The following is an 8,423-nucleotide window of genomic DNA, read 5'->3' as shown; positions in this document are numbered from 1 at the left end:
AGTAAATTTGATTTTAGGTGACTTCAACTCGAAGGTAGAGAAAGGAAGAGATGGAGAAGTAGTAGGAGAACACGGACTGGGAACACGTAATGAAAGAGGTGAAAGAATAGTTCAGTTTTGCTAGACTAGACTAAAAAGATAACGAACTCATTATCAAAAACACGTGGTTTAAAAATATATACATGGAAAGCACCTAGAGATGATGGTGAAATTATAATAAGAAACCAAATAGATTACATAATAATAAATCAAAGATTCCGAAATGCCATAATATCGGCTAAAGCGTACCCAGGAGCAGATATAACAAGTGACCACAATCTAGTTCTAGCAAACATGAAACTCAAGTTAAAAAAGTTAAAAACAACTGCCAAAACACCGAGAATTAATCTGAGAAAAGAAACTGATATATACCAACAAATCAAAAAACAAGTGCACAAAGAAGTTCAGGAAGTAGAAAGGCAAAAGCAATTGACAACAACAGATAAATGGAGGAAAGTAGAAGAGATCTTGAGAAATACCACAAAACAAAAACTTCAAGAAGACACATAATCTAAAAATAAACAATGGATCACACAAGGGATAAAAGAACTGATGACGGAAAGAAGGGCATACAAGAATAAAAACGAACAACAGTACAAAAAAATTCTTAAGAATATTAACAAAAAATTATATGGGTACATGAAAAGAATTATTTAATGACATTTATTATACGGGAGAGATTCCAAAAGAAAGGTTAATATCAATATTTATTCCAATACCCAAAAAATCCAACGCAATGAAGTGTGAAGAGCACAGGACAATTAGCTTGATAAACCATATTCTAAATGTGTTCTTACGAGTGATACACGAACGTATCTATCTATAAAAAGCTAGATGATAGAATAGATGAAAACCAATTGGGATTCAGAAAAGGCTTTGGCACCAGAGAAGCATTATTTACTGTACAAACATCAATCGAATGATGTCGAGATGTCAATTGCGACGTATTTATATGTCTAGTCGACTTCAAAAAAGCTTTCGACAAAGTACAACACCGAAGAATGGCAAAAATACTGCAGAACACAGAATTAGATGACGAATACGTAAGAATTATTGCCAATCTATATCGATATCAGAAAGACATAATACGAATAGACCAACAAAAATCAAAAGAAATACCTATAAATCGTTCAGTAAGACAAGGATGTGTACTTTCCCCTTTACTTTTTAATATGTATTCAGAAGAATTGTTTAAAGAGGCATTAGAATACGTAAATGAAGGCATATTTATTAACGGAGCACTTCTGAATAATCTTAGATATGCATATGACACAATACGCCTTGCGAACAGCAGAGAAGGACTACAGATCTTGGTTAATCGCATTACCCAATACTGCGAAAGGTATGGAATGGCACTGAATACAAATAAAACAAAAATCATGGTGGTAAGCAACCATGGTGGTACTTTGGTCACATACTAAGAAACGAGAACTACGAATTGATGCGGCTGGTCATACAAGGGAAGGTGGAAGGCAAAAAAAAGAGCGGGGAGAAGACGCACGTCCTGGTTGAAGAATCTGAGACAATGGAGTGGGAAAACCTCAACAGAACTTTTCAGAACGGCTGCAAATAGAGTCAAATGGGCCATGATGATCGCCAATGTCCTTAGGGATGGGGCCTGTTAAGAAGAAGAAGAATAACTTTGATACAAATATATGCCCCAGTAAAGTAAACACCGATGAAACATTTGATGCCTACAAAGTACACTAAACAACGAGAGAGAAGACACTGAAAACACAGTAATCATGGCACTGGAATACAAGAGAAGGTAAGCACGCTAATAGATAGATAGATAGTTTATTTGACTGTAATTTACAACAAGGTTTACAGCAAGTCAAACTAAAATTATAAATATTAATCATTACAACAAAATGAAAACAATACGTTAAAAATATTTAAAACATTAAAATACATATAAAACGTACAAGGGATATCATAATATAATTAAAATAACATTAAATTTGGTTATGTTACAGCTTGGGCATTCACAGATACACTCTGGTAATATTCACCTAATGTATAAGGACACATGGTCACTAGGTACTTTTTGACTTGGTTTTTAAAAGCTGTAGTTGAATGAATGTTTTTAAATCTTTGAAGAGGTTGATTATACAATAGTAAACCACAGACAGTAGATGACTTCCTACTTATTTCTAAATGTCGATAGGGTACTACAAAAAGTTTTGTGTGAGTGAATATCACTGTTACATAAAAAAGTTCTTGTATTTTTATGAATTAGTATCAATAATTCCAAAATGTAAATTCCATACACTGTTAATATATTCAAATCTCTAAATAGGTTTTTACAAGACCAACCATACGGAACACCTGCAATACATCTGACAATACGCTTTTAGGCCTTGAAAACGTCCTTTATACTAGAAGAGCCACCCCAGACAGTTATACCGTAACTCATTGTCGATTGTACCTCAGCAAAATAAAAAAGACGAAGGTGTTGGAGACTAAGTATTCTACCCAAATTTCTCAATTGATAACATTTAGAATTGAGTTTTTTACATACATTCCAACAATGAGTCTTAAAAGATAAATGAGAGTCGAAAGTCACTCCTAAAAACTTCACATCACTACAACTCAAAATACCCTCACCATTGATGGAAATACTTAAATCAGGTTTAGTAGAATTTGAAAGATTGATTGATTAGAGGTCTGGGGTGCATGGGAAAATAGGGTGGACAAGTAGCAAACACGAACGAAAAGTGATGGGCTATTGTTAAAGAAATTACCTTTTAAGAGAAATCAGCTATAGCAACAAAATATAGAAGATAAATACAAATTTATAACAATAGAGAAAAACGCAAAAGATTGATTGACTGCGTCGTACAAATACAAAAGCTGACGAAAAAATTAAAACATGAGAGGTAAACAATCTGAAATCTGATCAAATATCGAACTTTTTTTCTTAGAGTGCCCTACGGAGATTGGCAATTATAACAGCCATTTTTATTTTTGAACTTGCTGCTCTAAACATATCAATTGATCTACATTTATACCAATCATGTAGATTCTTCAACCCAGAATTCTGTCTTTGGCCAACAGATCTTCTTCTTTGAATCTTTTCTTTAGCCTCTACATTTAGTGTTTCATTAAACATCTCACTTTAAACATTTGCAACCTTACTTCCAGGCCCGTTCCTAGGGCAGTGAGCGCCTGCGTGCAGGATTTTTTGTGCGCCCCCATATTATGTTTTTAAGATACCTATATCATAACATGTTCTTGTGATATGATTGAAAATACGATATGAATGTAAAAAGAAAAATAAGACGAAACATGTTTGAAAAAAGGTTTTATTTTCAAAATTAAATGAAGAAAAAAGGTCATTTTAAAACAATATTATTATATAAGTTAACAGTAAGAAAGAAAATACTCAAATTAATAAGGCATTCTGCAATATAACATGAAACAATAACGGAAAGGAGATACTCTCAATGCAAAAAAACTTTATTAAATAATACATATATACCAAGTGAAAAATAATTAAATAACAAATATTGGAATTACATGACACGTCGTGCTTTCACAGATGAAAGCTCATTAATCATTTCATTGTGATCAATGGCTTCACAAATTTTATTTTCAATTGAAATGACTGCCAAATTTGATAGCCTTTCTTGGCACATTGACGTTCTTAAATAATTTTTTATGAGCTTTAGCTTTGAAAAACTCCTTTCGCCAGATGCCACCGAAATTGGAAGGGTCAGGAATATTCTCAAGGCTATAAATAGATTTGGAAACAAGGATTGTAAATTTTTCTTTGTTATATAATTTAAAATATCTATGGGCGAATCCGAAATTTTGCTAGAGTCTGTGAGTGGGTTAAGAACTTTGTATGACAGAATTTCATTATGCAAATCAAGACCATCAATATCTTTGCATACGTTTCCTTCATGTTGAATTTGTAAAGCTAAATTAAAATCCATACATGATCTTTTAATCACATCAGAATCTAGATTTTGGAAATTACCCAAAAATCCAAATAAATCGTGGCACTTATCTATTCCCCCAAAGCGTCTTTGTAGGGATTGAATTGTTGTGTCCAAAATTTGAAAATAAAAACTGATCTTAAATTTTTGTTTTGGATCGAATACTGTTTCATCTGTACCTTCATACGAGAATTGAAGCTTCGTTTTTCTTTGTCTTAATAATGTAAATGTTTGCTCTACATCACTTTTTTCTGCTTCTGCTACAGCCTCATTCATGAAAATCTCGAAATGTTTGTCTAACCTTTTTTCAGTGAAATAAATAATAAGAATTTTTATTTCTGTATGGCATTCATTTAAAGTTGTATTTGGATTCTGAACCATTTTGCTTACTATATTAACTTTTGTCAACACATCATGCCAAAATATAATAGAAAAAATGAATTTGAACGTTTTAATTTTGTCTAATAGTGACCTTGCTGAAGTTTCGTGTTCATATCTCTTGAATTATCTTCCCCCAAATCATGTAAACTTTTACAAATTTCGAGGAATTGAAACCTAAGAGGGCGAATGGCTTTGACTCTGCTTTCCCATCGTGTTTCTGATTTTAAAGTTAAGTTTGGTACATTCCGTTTTAAAATGTCCCATATGTAGGGTGAAGCAGAAAAAGAATTGAACAACTCCTGAATAATTGAAAAAAAACCTACAGTCTCATATGAAATTTTAGCTGCATCATTGACACTTAAATTAAAAGTGTGAGCTGAATAAGGCAAAAACATTGCTCTGGGATTAATTTTTAGAATTTGAGCTTGAAGGCCCACATGCTTGCCAGACATATTTGCCCCATTGTCGTAGCCCTGACCTCTCATCAAGGTTTATTTCAAACTTTGATATTTCTTCTTTTAAAAAATTGAAGAGCCCTTCTCCTATAGTATTTAAAACTTAAAAAAAACCCAGAAAGTGTTTTCTAATTTCGACTTCATATGGAGAACAATAAACGAAGCGAATTATGACCGTCAGCTGCTCAACATGGCTAGCATCTGGAGATTCATCCAAAATAATTGAGTAATATTTTGCTGTTCTGAGGCAACTCAGAATTTCTTTCTGAATATTTCTTGACAACAAATGAATTAATTCATTTTTCAAGTGATTGCTCAGGTAATGAGGCATATTTCGGCACAACCCTTTAGACCTTCGAATATTGCTCAGGTGTTCCATCATAATTGGATCGAATTTAGCAATCATTTCAACTAGTTTCAAAAAATTGCCATTATTAGTATCAAAAAGATTCGTACTGTCACCCCTAAAAGCTAAATTTTGGCCAGGTAAATACTGCACAATACAAATCATTCTTTTAATGATTTCACGCCATCTCAGTTTTTCAATTTCATAATATTTTTGTTGCTCTTTATCAATAGTACATTCTTTACTCAAACGCGGCGAGCGGCATTAGACAACGCGTCGTGTGCTGACACTAATAAAATTGTAGGGTGGTAATTTAATTAGTAAACTCCATTCGCTTAACTCGGGCATATTTTGACAGATTCATTGTCGGAAACCTACAACGCAACAATTCCTACTTCTCAGTATTAATAGCTCAAGTATCCTACTATTGCAGACTTCTTTCTTTAAAAAAAGATGAATTATTCTAAATAGGGATAGTGTATACTAAACCCATCAAATTTTTGGTAGTATAGATTTAAACAATATATATTTAGTTGTTATAATTTAACATAACTATTTATTATATGGTGCAGATAAATAAATATTGATTGTCGGTAATTCGCAAAGTTCTATTTTATTTACTATTTAATTTGTTTACTATTAATATTGGCTATGAGTACGTGTGCTTGGTTGTATAGTAATTTCCAGCCACTTTTAGTCTGTCAAAAAGTAACTAACTTCGCAAAAAAATAATTACTAAATTCATTAGACAGTTCGGACTGGGAATAGCGAACCGAGTATAATTTTGTTATTATAATAGGGAATAGCAATCGGATGAAGTGATTGCTTTAGAGCTTACAGGGGAAATACTGAACACTGACTTTTTTTGTTTTAGAAGTGAGAATATTTTTGTAATGGTAACCAAATATTTGGCGCCCCTAAAATTTAGCGCCTGCGTGCGGGGCATTTATTGCATATCCGCCAGGAACGGCCCTGCTTACTTCGATAGAAATATTAAACCAGTATTTTTATCACTGACTAAATAAAACTTTTTTATCTACGCCAATGAGACCCTCAACAATTTTGCACGATAGTTTAAATGTTTTTATTAGTTTAACTGCTTCAATTAAGATAAAGTTGTATCCTGTAGCTGAAGGATAAAACTTGGCACAAAATCATAGTTTGATTTTATGTACCTATATAAGTTGTTGTATTATTTGATTTTTAAACAATTCTGTGGAATGTGTAAATGGTTTGGAAGCTAACTCCATTATCACTGACCTTAATTGTGCAAATTTTTCTGCGTAAAACATTGCAGCCGCTAACCAAATTTCTCATCTATGCAGTAACAATAGGTTTTGGTGGAAGAGGAAGATTTGGAAAATGTTCTCTATAAGACTGATTTCTAATAGGTGCCTTTAGAAATATTTTTTTCCGCATCGTATCTGCATAAACAATTCTTTCAGTATGTTAACTAAATAATTTTTAAATCGAGGGATTAAAGCATTTAAACGTGTAACAAAACAACTTAAGCTGTAACTTAAGCAACAGCGTCATGAAAGCCTAACAATATATGGAAAACAAATTAAAAAAAGTGCAAAAATATAAATATCTGGAAACAATAATTAATAAAAATAATGAGTACAAAGAAGAGATTAAAGCAAGAATAGGACAGGCAAGAAATGCCTTCAATAATACTGATTGGAAGCGTACAAATTACAGAACTACAGAAGAACATTACCGTTAAGTTGGGTGAATAGAGTGACGAATGTTAAGGTCTTGAGAAAAAGGAAAAAAGCGGAAAAGGTTTTATATACAATTAAAATTAGAAAATTGGTATGAGGTATAAGGAGTTGTGGAAGAAGACGCATATTCTGGTTAAAAATTGGCATTGAATGTAATTGCATTGAAGAGCTTAGTTTAACTGCGTTTCTGCTGACCCCATTATAGCAGCGGTATGCCAAGGGTCAAATAATAGAACAGGTAAATTCCATAAAATATTTGGGAACAAATATCAATAGTCAGTGTAATCCAAAAAAAGAAATCCTGTCAAGAATCGAACAAGCAAGGAAAACATTCATGAGCATTAAAACATTTTTTAAAAGATCAGACCTTAGTCTACAGCTTAGAATCCGAATGATCAGATGTTACGTTTTTTCTGTCTTACTGTATGGCTGTGAAAGTTGGACAATGGACTCCGAAGTAGAAAAAAGAATAGATGCCTTTGAGATGTATATATACAGACGAATGTTGAGGATTCCATGGGTACAAAGAGTTACTAATGTTGAGGTACTTCGTCGCATGTGTAAACAAAAAGAATTACTAAGAATAATCAAAGAGAGGAAAATGCAATACTTGGGTCATGTGCTGAGAGGCGAAAGATATGAATTACTTCAAGTTATACTGGAAGGAAAAGTACAGGGCAAACGATCAGTAGGAAGACGCCAGAACTCGTGGCTGAAAGACCTGAGGAGATGGTTCGACCGCTCATCCGCAGAGATCTTTCGCGCAGCAGTTTCCAAAACTACAATTGCCATTTGGATCGCCAACCTTCGAAAGGAGACGGCGCAATGAGAAGAAGAAGATCAAAACTGCAAATTGCAATGATAATTGCCCACCTTCTTAGAAAAGATGGCACGTGAACTAGAAAAAGAAAGAATATAGTCATATATAGCACATATTATCATCATCATCATCAATCAGCCAATCGCGTCCACTGCTGGACATATGCCTCCCTCAGTTCTTTCCAGTCTTCTCTACACTGGGCCGCTTGTAGCCAGTTTCCCGCTACACGTTTTATATCATCGGTCCATCCAGTCGGTGGTCGTCCTCGGCTTCTTTATAGTTTATGGGCCTCCATTCCATAATACGTCTTGTCCACCGTTCATCTTGTGTTCTGGCTAAGTGCCCTACCCAGTTCCACTTAAGCGTCGTGGTTCTTTCGATGACGTCTTGAACTCCTGATCTTTGCCTGATTTGTTGGTTTGTTATGTGGTCTTGAAGGCTCACGTTCAGCATTGCACGTTCCATGGCTCGTTGTGTAACTCTGAGTTTATTCGCAGATTTTTGCGTGAGTGTTAAAGTCTCTTCTTCATAAGTTTGTACAGGCAAAACACATTGGTTATAAACCTTTCGCTTAAGACACATGAGAATTGAACTTTTTAGAATATGGGTTAATTTGCCAAATGCTGCCCTTCTTCTTCAAGTGCCATCTCCGCGGCGGAGGTCGGCAATCATCATAGCTATTCGGACTTTTGAGACGGCTGCTCTGAAAAGTTCATT

The sequence above is a fragment of the Diabrotica undecimpunctata genome, chromosome 3 (genome assembly GCF_040954645.1).
Source record: "Diabrotica undecimpunctata isolate CICGRU chromosome 3, icDiaUnde3, whole genome shotgun sequence".
Classification (NCBI taxonomy): Eukaryota; Metazoa; Arthropoda; class Insecta; order Coleoptera; family Chrysomelidae; genus Diabrotica; species Diabrotica undecimpunctata.
This window is presented reverse-complemented; position numbering follows the sequence as displayed.